Source organism: Triturus cristatus, chromosome 4_2, assembly GCF_964204655.1.
Source record: "Triturus cristatus chromosome 4_2, aTriCri1.1, whole genome shotgun sequence".
NCBI lineage: Eukaryota > Metazoa > Chordata > Amphibia > Caudata > Salamandridae > Triturus > Triturus cristatus.
In genome coordinates this window covers 234,785,788-234,799,631 of record NC_140586.1, presented here as the reverse complement: position 1 = coordinate 234,799,631, position 13,844 = coordinate 234,785,788, and the positions used below count along the sequence as shown (strand labels likewise).

At 44.2% G+C, this 13,844-nt stretch overlaps 1 protein-coding gene across 2 annotated transcripts in view; it reads right to left on the bottom strand.

The window, feature by feature from the left end:
- LOC146833511 (gap junction gamma-1 protein-like) overlaps positions 1-13,844 on the bottom strand; it is a 203,929-nt gene that overhangs the window by 118,383 nt on the left and 71,702 nt on the right. The window contains exon 2 of one of the 2 annotated variants that reach the window (XR_014960593.1): positions 3,549-4,392. The exons of the other annotated variant lie outside the window; for it this stretch is intronic. The gene's annotated coding sequence lies outside the window, so the exon portion shown is untranslated. Of the gene's footprint in view, positions 1-3,548; positions 4,393-13,844 lie in introns of those variants that run through there. 2 annotated transcript variants of the gene reach the window in all.

Below are 13,844 nucleotides of genomic sequence, written 5' to 3'. Positions count from 1 at the left end.
GTACTCCTGTGAAGTAGGTGTATGGATGTGTGGCTGTTCCCAGTTTGACTTCAGGGCCTTCCTTTCATCCTTTCATCCTTGTGCCTATACATGGTTTGCCTTGCTGTCTCCCTGTGTTGTTGCACTGAGCTGTCTGTGGTTTGATTACACTGACTGTGCCAGCCATGTGTGCTTTGATGGTGTTAGGGTGTTGTGCTCTGTTCCTGTGTTGATGTGATGTACACATGCTTGCTGTGTGTCTCCATGGCCTTCCATGTGTTTGCAGCCCACTTTGGTTTCCCTATTTGTTGTGCTCCATTGTTGATGGCATGTGGGGTGTGTATGTGTGTGTTTGTCAGTCTGTGATATGTATGTGTGACTGTGCAGGCTGTGTGTCCATTTGGATGTTGATTCCTTGTGTGTGTTCATTTGTTGCCTGTCCTCATTGCTTTTTCCCTGAGTGTGGTGTTGTGTGTGTTTCCCTGGCCCTGTGCTAATGTGCTGTGTGTTGTGTGTTCCTGTGCAGCCACTCCTGCATTGTGTGTCTCCATGATTGTTTGTTGTGTGGTGCAGGGTATGTATTGCCCTGGCTTGTTGCTGTGCATGGGGTGCACAGCGGGGGCACATGGCATGTGCCTTCATGGGGTGTGCTAGTGTGTGGTGGGAGTGGGTGTGGCCCTGTGGTCTTTGTGCCCTGCCCATGCCTGGCATTGTGCGCATGTATTTGCTTGTGTTTGCCGCTGCAGTGACGTGACCACGACATTGCTTCATGATGGCGGTAGCTGTGTGTCCAGGATGCAGCGGGGTGACTTTATGGCAGGTGTTTGATGTGTGGGTGCCCTTGTGGATGTGTCCCTGTCCCCCCTAGGGTGTCTGATGTGGATGTGGACCCTGTGTCAGGCCGTGGGTTGTGTGTTGTGTTATTGCGTACCTGCGGCGTCGTCCACGGCGGTCCATTAATTCCTGGTGATGTAACAGGTAAATAACCGGAAAGACGTGTAGAGCTGGTTCCATGGCGGTCGTGACCGGTACTCTGGTTTCGCGCTCCACTTTCGAGTTTCCGCCGTCTCTGGTTGGGCGGTGTCTCCGCTGCGGTGCGTCTGCTTGCTTGAGTCATCCTAATTTGTGGAGCGGGGCGGACATCATTCCGCATGTTGGAGGGTCTCCATTGGCTCCCACCGCCGCGGTGGCGGGCGCACTTTGATGGCAGTGCGCGTCGCACCGCGGCGGTCGGAAATTGGCCTATGTTTGACCATACTAATATGGCGGGCATGATGTCCGCTGCTGGCGGGTGGAAAAAGGCATTTTTCCACACCGCCAGCGCCGCTGTGGTCCCATCGCCCTACATCCTAATGGACCCTTATGTATCTAAATGCTAGTCTTTTCTCTTTAAGCTGTTCTGGATTGCTCGACGGTTTACTCGTAAACATTTTAACTATTTAACTTTTAAACTATTAAAAATGTTGCTCCCCAAACTGGATAATTTTGTCATTGTATGTTGTTAATGTATTTATATGAATTTATGATACACCCTAGTAATTACTTAACAAATATATTCCTATTTTGTGTTAGGCTCTACTCAAAGTTTATTTTGCTTTAAAAAAAATCTTAGCCCACATGGCCTGAAGGGAACACTGCCTACCTGTCTGCGCTGTGACATCTGCCTTCTTTGTGTGCTCACTGTGAATTCGGTAGTGGAAATTCTACAATTTTGATAGAGATGATGTGATCACTGACATTATGTTTCCCTCTTGAGAGTTACAATGGAAAAACAAAATGGAAGTTATTCAGTGTTGTCATCTCCTTTCCCCAGTCTTGAAGTCTTAGGGTGGAATTGTAACAATATACCAAAACAACCCGAGAATTGTGGTTTTATTAATTGAATATTGATTATGGAACATGAAAAACGCTTCAACATTGAGCTGTGCCAATTGTGTGTCACTCATCAGCAACCACTAAATTGACTACCACTACATTAACAGCCCACTATTTCATACAGGTGAGTTTATTATATTTTTACCAATACCTCCACGTACTAAATCTAGCCTTCAAGTATCTTGACATGTCAAATGTATTTTATTGTTAATGTTAGTTATTCGGTTTTTCTTAATTGCATCTTTTATCTTTTGGTATTGTACTTCATGTTATTTAATTTAATTAGTATAATTGTGCATTTCATAGCCCTAATCCATGATACCATTTAAATTAACAATTCTTTATTTGTAAATAATACAGCTTTAATTAAATATTTATATTTATCCTAACCCTAAATCTAACCTTTTCATATATTTAAATAACTTTTATCGATTTTATTTTACATTTTGTCATCAACCTAACTCAATTACTAATCTTACTGTACATAAACAATATAATTACATTTAATTTAAATCACCATTTTATTGATATATTCATTTTAACTATATGAATCTTTTAAATTCATCCGTAACGTATTCATTAGCTTAGCCTGTTTATTTATTTGTTGACACAATTGTATTTCAAATGTAAGACTAGTATATTACTTTATAAAGAATGTACTTAGTAAATATAGCTAAAATAATTTAAAAAACAATAAGAAGACTACTGCAATAAAAAATATATATTATTTGTGGATAACATAGATTTTCGTAACTAAGTGTGAGTAGAATAACTAAAACAGAAACATACACTTTACATATTGTTGATCAAAAAACTTTACTTTTCTGTATGGAGTCATTGGAAACAGTGTGGCATCCTTGCAGGTTTCAATCACACCCACGTGTCTGACTGGCTGTTTAAACACCTGCTCATGCCCATCACCCTTTCATTAGTCCCAGTGCTGGTGTGAATATTCATAAATGAGTAGAGTAACTGTGAGATAACAAGAGAGTGCACCGGTCACTGTATTTTCATTTGGCGCTTTGTGTTTTGCTTTGCTGAGTCACTTTATCTTTCACTTATGTTAGAGTGAGCAAGGGAGTAGTTTGACATCTCTGTTGAGTTCCACCACATGCACCAGCTTCATTGACAACCTGCTCACCATTCCACACCAACACGCCCTTCATTTCCCCTAGTGCAGATATGAAGTGCAAGCTAGTGAAGTGCGTCAAGTGCATCACTAATGTGTTGACAGGCTTCGGGCTCTGGCACAGAGCTTCTGCCTATTGAATTTCTCTAGTTTTTTGTATGAGACAAACTTCGTAAGTGTTAGAACCTGGGTTGTTAGTTGACTGGGGTGTAAGCCCTGGTTAAGCAACAGCCACAATCCCTTGCAGGGTAAAACACCAAAAGTCACCAAATTAACCTAGATAGCCTGCCACAAAAAGAAGCCAGGCTTAATTTAGAGGAAATGTGTAAAGTATTTATGCAGCACACAAACAGTGTTGAAGTAAAAACGCAACACAAGAATTTTTTTTTTTTAAAGAGTACATTTGAATAAATGTGTTGACACTGAAATGACAAAAATCCAATAAGTACAACCAGATTTATGAATTTCTTTTTTATTCCCTAAAAACTAGCACTTAAAAGATAAATGCGTCAAAAACTGACATCTAGGCGCGCGAGTCCTGGTCAAAGTAAAAAAATAGGGCTGACTGAGATGGAGAGCAGTTTGGATACAAGAAGTGGATTGGGCCTAGCCAGTGCTTAACTTTGGACTTAGAAATATTTCTGCTAAAAAGTTTCGGAGAAGTTCAGCTGGGCAAGGCTAAAGGAGGTATCCGAAGAGGGATCGTCGTCATCAGATAGACTTGGATCAAAGTCACAATGAAAATTTCCACATTCAGGCTTGATCTCTGAAATGTTGAAAATCATAAGCGGGACAAGGAAGAGGGCTGTAGCGGAACACACTAGGTCAAATACCCCTTTGATGAAGGACCACTGAAAAGGATTTACTGCTGTGGAGAAGAATGTAGTGAGAGAAGCCGCAAAGTCAATTTGACCGGCAATAAAGCTGAAATGCAAGCGGATTGGTCCCTGTCTCCTCCTTGTTCTCAGAGCAGTTTTTCTACCAACATTTTTAAGTCACCGCTTTTTAATTTTGGCTATCTAAGCACCTTTAGCATCACTTCCAAAGAACCAGGACTGGAGATGTACGAGATGTAGGGTCAAGACTCAATCAGGCTGGGTCCAAGTGTGGGTTTAAGATGGAGGAAGCCTTTGGCATCCCTGTGGCTCTGAACAGGAGGCAAACAAAATAGCGCTTATGAGTCACTCTGAAGGTCCTGGGGCAGTTGAAGATTCAGTCCTTGTGACGAGGCAGATGGTAGCAGAGCAGCAGGGCAACAGGGCTACAATCCAGTAGGGCAGCAGTCCTTCAGAGCAGCAGTCCAACCGTCCTTCCAGCAGCCCAGCAGTCTTTCTTCCTGTCAGAGTATCCACAGGTCCAGAAGTGCGCTGAGGAGCTGGTGCCGGCTTTTATACCCTGATGCTTTAGTTCTGGAAGATGAGAAAAGCTTCTAGTTAGTGTCTTTGAAGGATACATAATTTCCTGACTCCCTTGCCCTGGCTCCAAGATGGCTGCAGTGACAAAGTAAGATTGTTAGGCCATTTGTGAGAAGGCAGAACTTGGGCTATTCAGTTTCAAGTGGGACAGTGCTCAGCTCTGCTACCCCCATCCTACCATTAGAGGACCCAATCAGGCACAGCTGTCTCTCTGTTGTGTGATGACTGGGAGTAATTCACAAAGTCTGTCAGTAACACTCAGTCATGTGGGATAGGCAAGGCTACAGGCACAAAAGGACTAAAGGCATAAAAATTGCAACTTTCTAATAGTGGCATTAAAAAAAAAAATTAAATATATGACTTTATCATACAATAGTGCTTTTAAGCACAATAGCACAATTCCAAAGACACCAAGCATGATATAACTACTTGCTCCCAGTTGGAAATTATAGCTTGTTCAATGAAATAAGGAATCCCAATGTTATCCTAACAAATGTAGGAGTTTTTTTACCACCAGAACATGTCAAATTTAGACCTACATGTCCAACCTTCTAATTACACATCACCCTGCCCAAAGTGCTACCTAGGGTCTACCTTAGGGTTCAGTTATATGTAATAAAAAGGGAGTTTATGGCTTGGAAAAGGGGTTTAAATGCAAAGCTGACATGTCAGTTTATGCTGCAATCAGGCTTCAATTACAGATCTGGGACATAGTTTAAGGTGATACTTAAGTGGGTGGCACAATAAGTGTGGCACGCCCAAAGTTAGCATTTAAGTTATAGGCCATTGGTATATAGTATACCGCTCTATACCAGAATTATAAGTAGATCAAATATGCCAATTGGGTATAAGGCACTGTCACTATGTTTTAGGGATTGAGCACAAGCACTTTAGCATGGGTTAGCAATAGTAAAGTGCAGACAACTAAGGCGAACAAAAATAAGTGCAGCAGAAATGGATGAGGAGTGGCAAAATGTTTGGATGCAGACCACCCTAAGACTGAGTGGTCCAGCAGTAATGATGAGAAAATACAATTTCACATGATTCGGAATATAATACAATAGATGACCATAGTGATGGAGAATTAATTTTTTCAACAGTTTAGTGATACTCTTTTTGGGACAGTTTTGAGATGGCATACATCCAAAATTATTAAGAACTTACACTTCTCAAATAGCTAAAGCAAATGCTTATTTGACTGGGATCGTTAAAATAATATACAAAATATGAGCTTGCTAAGCAAAGCTATAGATAGCCTATGGCAACTTTTCAGCTGAACATTCTATGAAGTTCAAGCTTGGAGCTGTAATCAGAGGGCAGGATAATCACATTACACTGGATGTTGTTGGCAATGGTAACCTTTCATTAGGATTTATAAATTCAGGGAATCAACTGAAATGGGGAATGCTATGGACTCAGCAGGTTAACCTAGTGATGATCTGGACTTCAATAATACTCCGAGAGATGGAGAGGGTACCTTTAGAACAAATACATCTTTTGATTAATGGATATACTGTAAGTACTACAGAAGCATCTGCTATAAATCCTCCCATTTTATATTGTAGACTAGATGTGAATAAGATGAAGCATTTGCTAAAGAAAGGAAGTATACATTCCTCAATCCAGCCACAAAGACAGTATACAAGTGGTAAAGCTGAAGGAGAAAGGGAGCTTGACTACCATGTGACTGGTCAGCCTGATTTTAAACCTCATAAAAAAAGAAAGGCACATAACAATAAGGGTAAATATCCTTTAAAAAGTAAGGTACACTCTAGTTCAATAGTGAGTGTGTAGGAATGTGGGATGGGGTTTTCACCCTTCAGATCATTAGTACAAATTTAGTGTACAAGGTGCACTCAAGTGGATGGACCTTTGTCTCGAACTGAGGCTTAACATTAACACATTAGCAATGCTTCAATACAGTGAAACACATTTGGCCCCACAAGGATGACAGAGAGAAGTAAAAAGGTTTTTGAACAGATTTGCCAAGCTGCAAACTCAAAACATTCAAATTAGTCATAAATAATAAATCATCGATAAATCAACAAACAGTGATGTCAGTTTAATTCAAAGTGATTCAAATGTAGCAAATTCACAAACAGACTATTTAAATTTGTCTTATTTCAAGTAAGTTTTATTTTCCCCTGAAGAAAAAAATCCCCATCATGCTAAGCTAAGTGACAAAGTGAATGAGGTAAATTGTAGCAGAAGGTATCAGCAAATAAGCACTGTAGAGACAAAATCAAATCAAGATTTCATCAAGTAAATGAAAGCATTTGCTCAAGTGTATAACTATTTAAGCAGAATCAAAGTCTTGAAAGCGTAGAAAGAAATATATATTCTCAAGCAAGTGGAGAGGGCATCTAGCAGTGCACAATTAAAGCACAAGATTCTAAACAGTGCCAAAAGAAAGGTATCCATCAGACTTCAGCATTAGTGATAATGTGCTTGCAGTCTTCTTTACAGACATGGCACAATGGAAGTGTTGAGCTGCATGACCTTCAAGAGATATCTCGTAATAGGATGGAACATCGCAGTCAGCTTTTCCAGGCACAGGTGTGGAAAATCAGTACTCACTCTATATGAAACCCATTCTGATAATGCGTTCTTGCAGAAATAAGACAATTGAAATAATTAATTAGTGCAAACTGCTGCTGCTTGGAGCTTGGCTCCTGAAATGAGCAGAAAGGGAGGCAGAATCACAGCAGCTAAAGTGCATTTTCACTGTTGGCTTGAGTGGTAAAACCGCGGCCTAAATTGGCTATGGCTGTCTTACCTTGAACACATTCTAACTACAATCAATTACAAAGTGAAAGTCACTCTTTATATATGACATATATACAATGTGCAAATTAGTAGTTAATAATTAACCCAACAAATAATGACTACGTGAAATCCTGATTATTCCAGATGAGGAAACCTTCATCTAAATTAAGCGAGCTCCGAGCAGTGAGTCTTTTCAAGCGGACATTCATTGTAATGGCTATTTTGACAATCATGCTCAGCTAAATTCAAATGCAAAAATTAGAGGTCAATGTTGCAGTAGCCCTGACATTTATTATAACTGTGACACAGGCATTCATAGGTACAATCAGTGCTTCAACATATAACAAATGGTGACTCTGCTTGTGAAGGGACAAGTGCTTTAGTGTATGCAGGTACCAAGAATAGTTTAAGACTATTACTAATAATAAACATCTACTAAATGACCCAGCACAACTTGATAAACAGAATGCACTACTAAAAGCATTAGGCTCAGCATTTTAAATCCACAAAATAGTCTCCTTATGGATGATCAGTGTATACTGCAGTTATCTAATAAAAGCCCAGGAACAGATGGGAAATATAGGAAATGAATTAATGATAATCTAATGTTTATAATATCATTCTGAAGGAGCTCAAGAAGTTGTCAACTGTGTTACTTTACTAAGTTTTACACATTTAATTGGCCTGGGTGATTTTAGTTTGAGATTTGTTTAGCTAATGAAGGCCCTCAGAATGAGTCGACTAGAATTGTGCTCATCTCCAATCATATTGGAAAAACACTTATTAACAATATGAATACATTAGAGATGGGCGCTAAGTTTGAAAGGGAGCCGTGCATTCGTAGCCAGGTATCCTCAGAAGACAGTGTTAAATCATTTGAAGAAAGTATAACAGTTAAATATTTGCTGCTGTATCCGAGAGAATGTTTGCTCATGAATAATTAAAGCATTAGGACAATTTATGTATTGTGAATGGGCTATTTCCCAGTGTTTGCCCTCCTCATTTTACCTTACCTGCATGCCACATGAGCAAATAATGCTCTTAATTATACAGTGGTAGAATGTCATGCTGGATTAACCAAAGATGTTATCATTGGCTTGAAAACAGAAAATTACTACGGACCCGATTCACAGAACTAACTTAAGACAAAATCCTAAACTTACTACCCTTTTGGTATTCACAGAAGGCACTTACTCATTTTGGTATTCACAGAAGTCACTTACTCATTTTGGTATTCACAGAAGTTAGGAGTCCTAACTTTAGGACTCCTAAATGCCTTCTGTGAATACCGAAAGTCTTAAAGTTAGGATTTTTCTCAGTATAGGAGTAGTAAAGTTAGGACTCCTAACTTAAAGACTCCTGAATGCCTTCTGTGAATACCTAACGTCTTAAAGTTAGGATTTTTCTCAGTTTAGGAGTAGCAAAGTTAGGGCTCCTAACTTTAGAACTCCTAAATGCCTTCTGTGAATACTGAAAGTCTTAAAGTTAGGATTTTTCTCAGTTTAGGAGTCCTGACTTTACTACTCCTAGACTGAGAAAAATGCTAACTTTAAAACTTTCGGTATTCACAGAAGGCATTTAGGACTCCTAACGTCTGTGAATACCGAAATGACTAAGTGCCTTATGTTAATACCAAAATGAGTAAGTGCCTTCTTTCTATGAATACCAAAATGGTAGTAAGTTTAGGATTTTGTCTTAAGTTAGTTCTGTGAATTGGGCCCTACTTACCTCTACTCACTAGATTTAAATGATCTCATAGATTCATTTGGCAGTCTAAGTAAGGGATACTCTGTTCACTAGACTTCTCACCTATGGCATGGAAGCAGGGCAGCAGGCAGTAACAGTCATGGTGTTTAATACACTATTATCATTTCTAAACAAGAGTTTTGAAATTTGAACACCAATTTGTTTGCAAATAGGAATGAAATGTGCAATGCTACCTATGTAAGAATCAGTCACATTGTAAATTGAACATTCACAGGGGGTCATAAAACAACCTGCCTGATAAAATGTTACTAAGAGGGCGCAATCTGTGACCTCCTATGATTGGCTGCAAATGTAAGGATTGAGGCTGCAAGGAGCACCAAACCCTTGTCCCAGCATTCCCAAACAAAACATACTGAAGGGTCCTGTTAGAATCCAGGGTCTCTGGTTGGCGCAGGTATGCACTTGCGACAAGCAGGGACCCTTTCCTCTAAGTCAGGGCAAAGGATCACCTCTTTAAAAATAACCCCTGCTCACCCTCTAGGTAACGTGGCGCGAGCAGTCAGGCTAAATTTCCAGAGGGCATTAGGTTAAGCGTTCAAGTTGTCCCACACAATAATCACCACCCCACCACACAAAGACACAAGGCTGTATTTATCAAAAAAATAGAAGTCTTTATATATAAGATCTTTTGCAGGCAGGTTGCACAAATACAGTTCTCTTGGTAAATTAAAGTTCCAGTTACTTGTAAAGGCTTAAGGGCAGTCCACAGGTTTCAAAATGGCACAGTTCTGTTTAAAATAAGTTCTTTGGGGGGTTTGCGCGCTTCGTAGCGCTTCAGATACGCGTTGTATCGCTTTTCTAGCCCGTCGTGCCGTTTCCCACGCTTCTCGCGTGAGATACGCGTCTACCGGCCTCGAACCATACGGGCCGTACCCACGTTGGTCCGCGTCGAACAAGTTTCGCTTGCCAAGTCCCACACTTCCCGCGTGAGCACCGGCAAGGTTCTTCAATACAGTACGGTCCGTACCTGGAAGGAGACGCGCCGTACACAGGCGGCAGCGCTGGTACAATCCGAACGCTGGCAGTACGAGTCAAAAGCACAGCACAAGGTCCTCAAAGCACTTGGGATGTCAGTACGGTCCGCATACAAGCAAGTACGAGCCGTACTAGCGCACCAGACTGGGTGATTCTAAAGGCGGGTATGGCTTCAAACACCAGACGCTCCTGATGTAAGTGCGGTTCGAACCAGGCACAAGTAGTTGAGAGGCAGTTACGGCTCGTACGAAGGTTAGTACGGGCCATATTTCAGCGCGCAAAGCCACAAATACCTTTTTCCTTGGGGGCAAATGTCCGCGGCAGTCTGTAGACGTCTCTCACGAGTGTCCCGCGTCGCGTCTCGGTCACGGCTCCTCCGTGGACAGCGATGCTTCGTGGGGGCACTCCTCGACTTCCCAGCACACCAGCGAGGGCAGAAGCAGAGGGGGCAGCCTGGGGGCGAGATCTCAGCGCAGTGCGCTGTCGGCTTCGTCCGGTTGGGGCGAACAGTGCACACAGGTCCTTACGATGATTTCTGCGGCCCGGGGAGTCGCAGGGCTCGATGCTTGGACACAGGGATCTCCTCCTTACTTTGCGAGCACGGCTAAAGGGGGCAGTTGCTCACTTTGTTTAGGCTTGCGGGCCGTCACGATGCTCACAGCTACTCCAGCGGCAGAGGTCGCGTTGCTCAGGGAGATTAAGGCACAAGGTTCTCTGGGGTCAGCGGTGTAGAATCACCCACGGCAGTCTCTTCTCCTTCAAGGGGGGGGTAGCGCCCAATGTTCTTGGGGCGCAGTTCAGGAGGCAAGTTCTCTAGCAAGCCCTTGGAGATAGTTCAGCTAAAGTTGAATCAAAAGTCTTTCCTTTCAGTCTTTTTCTCTCCTTCCAGCAGACAGGCACCCACTGCAGGCCAGTCTCTCAGGCAGATAGACAGTATTCCTCCTTCAGCTTCTCCAGGTCCTTCTCCTTCGGGCAGATGTTCGTTGTTGCGTAAACAGGATCTGATTTCTTAGGAGCCAGGCTCCTACTTTTATAGCACCATTCTTTTGTTCTTTAGCGCCAGGGGGCCTGGGCCTGGCTCAGTCCAGTTTTGGAGCACTTTGTTGTGGTGACTCTGCTCTTTCCTTTCAGCAGCAGGGCAGAGACATCAGCCGCTCCACAGGGGGGGGAGCCGGCTTGTGGTGGCAGGGCACAGGTCTATTCAGAGTTAAAGGTGTACTCCTCCCACCCATCCTGGTGTAATCTCTCTACCCACCACCTGGCACCCAGCCTGTCTCTTGGAATTCCCCAGCCCTGCTCCTTACTGTTGCTAGGCAGAACACACACACACAGCAAAGGCAGACTGAAATGGCCAGGTCAGTAAATACTAACTTTCTAAAAGTAGCATTTACAAACACAGGATATTAAAATAAACTTTACTAAAAGAAGTATTGTATTATTCTGAGTTCAGGCATACTAAACATGACTTTCTACCATGCTCTATGAGTCCACTGGGGTCACAGCGTGTAGTGACTCCAGCAGCCCATTCTGGCCTATGGAGAGCAGGTAGCCTTCAATAGTGAAAAACGAAAATGGCTGTAATTCACTATTAAGACATGCCACACACATCAGGGCATGTCCTACCTTATGCCTACAATGCACCCTGCTCTTGGGCCTACCAGAGGGGTGACTAATATGTAGTTAAGGGAAGGTTTAGGGACTGGCAAGTGGGTGCACTTGCACAGTCAGCGCGACGGTACCAGACCGCGCGCAGGGTCTGCAGAGGCAGACGCTAGACACATTTTACTAGGCCACTTCTGTTGGTGGCACAACCAGTGCTGCAGGCCCACCAGCAGCATTTGTATTTACAAGCCCTGACACTCCTGGTGCACTTTACTAGGGGCTGACAGTAAACCAAATGAACCAATCATGGACACCAATCAATGTATACACTTTTCAAAGGGAGCACTTGCACTGTGGCACTGATTAGCAGTGGCACAGTACCCTGAGCAGCGAACACCAACAAAACACAATGAGGCACATCAGCAAAAAGTGGAAGGGAAACTCACGCCAATGTGCCAGGTCTAACACGTGTCCCCTCCAACCGAAATGTGGGGGGGACTACCCTACCCAAGGGAGTTCCTCTTCACTAAGGCGGAAAAACCTGGACAGACCGTCAGCATTGGCGTGATCTGTGCCAGGGCGATGCTCCACCGTAAAGTCCATACCCTGTAGGGAGATGGACCACCTCAACAGTTTTGGGTTCTCACCCCTCATTTGCATCAACCATCTGAGGGGCCTGTGGTCGGTCTGAACCCGGAAGTGAGTCCCAAACAAGTAGGGCCTCAGCTTCTTCAGCGCCCAGACCACAGCAAATGCTTCTTGCTCTATCGCACTCCACCTTTGTTCCCCTGGAAGTAACCTCCTACTTATGAAGGCTACAGGTTGGTCCCAGCCCTCCTCAGTCATCTGTGAGAGAACAGCCCCTACACCATGCTCTGATGCGTCTGTCTGCACTAGGAATTCTTTGGAGAAGTCAGGAGCCAAGAGCACGAGCGCCGTGCACATGGCAGTTTTCAGGGCGTTAAAGGCCTTCTGACAGGTGTCAGTCCATATCACTTTTCTGGGCTGCTTCTTCGAAGTCAGCTCAGTCAAGGGAGCAACGATGCTGCCATACCCCTTGACAAACCTCCTGTAGTACCCAGTGAGTCCTAAAAAGGCCCTCACCGCCGTCTGGGTCTTTGGGTGCTCCCAAGCCAGGATGGTTTCTATTTTGGGTTGTAGGGGCGCCACCTGGCCGCTCACCACCTGGTGTCCCAAGTACACCACGGACCCCTGCCCGATCTGACACTTGCTTGCCTTGATTGTGAGGCCTGCCTTGCGCAGTGCCATCAACACTTCCCAGAGATGTTGCAGGTGTTCTTCCCATGTGCCGCTGAACACTGCGATGTCATCCAGGTATGCTGCGCTGAACTCGGTCAGTCCAGCCAAAACCTGGTTGACCAACCTCTGGAAGGTGGCAGGGGCATTCTTCATCCCAAATGGCATAACCCGGAACTGGAAATGCCCATCTGGTGTGGAGAATGCAGACCTCTCTTTTGCCCCATCAGTCAAGGCGATCTGCCAGTACCCAGACGTTAAATCAAACGTGCTGAGGTACCGTGCAGCCCCTAACCGATCGATGAGCTCATCAGCTCTGGGGATGGGGTGCGCGTCAGTCTTCGTGACTGAATTGAGTCCTCGGTAGTCCACCCAGAACCGGAGTTCAGGTGTGGCACCCGGCGCTGCAGCCTTTGGGACCAAGACCACTGGGCTGGCCCAAGGACTGCTGGAGGACTCAACCACCCCGAGAGCAAGCATCTTTGAGACCTCCTCTTTGATGCAGGCTCTGACCCTGTCAGTTACCCTGTAAGCTTTGTGCTTCACAGCTAAGCTGTCTCCTGTATCCACATCATGGACGCACCAATCTGTGATACCAGGAACCAGGGAGAACAAGCCAGGAAACTGCCCCAGCAGCTGGCGGCAGTCATTCTGTTGCTCAGGGGTCAGGGTGGGTGAGAGGTTAACTCCATCCACTGACCCGTCTTGCTCTGAGGCTACCAAGAGGTCAGGAAGAGGCTCAGACTCCTCCTCCGTCCCATCATCGGTGGCCAAGAGCATGCCCACTTCGGAACTCTCCAAGTGGGGCTTGAGGCGATTGACATGTAGGACCCTTAAGGTGTTCCTAGGAGACTGCAAGTTCACCAAGTAGGTGACAGAACTCTTGCGCTCCACAATCTCAAAGGGTCCTGTCCACTTGTCCTGGAGTGCACAAGGCTCCACCGGGGCCAGGACCCAAACTTTTTGACCAGGTTGAAGCTCAACCAGAGTGGCGTTCTGGTCGTACCACCGCTTCATTTCCTGCTGGCTGGCTTCCAGGTTTGCCTCAGCAAGTTGCCTGAAACGCCGAGTCTGGTTCC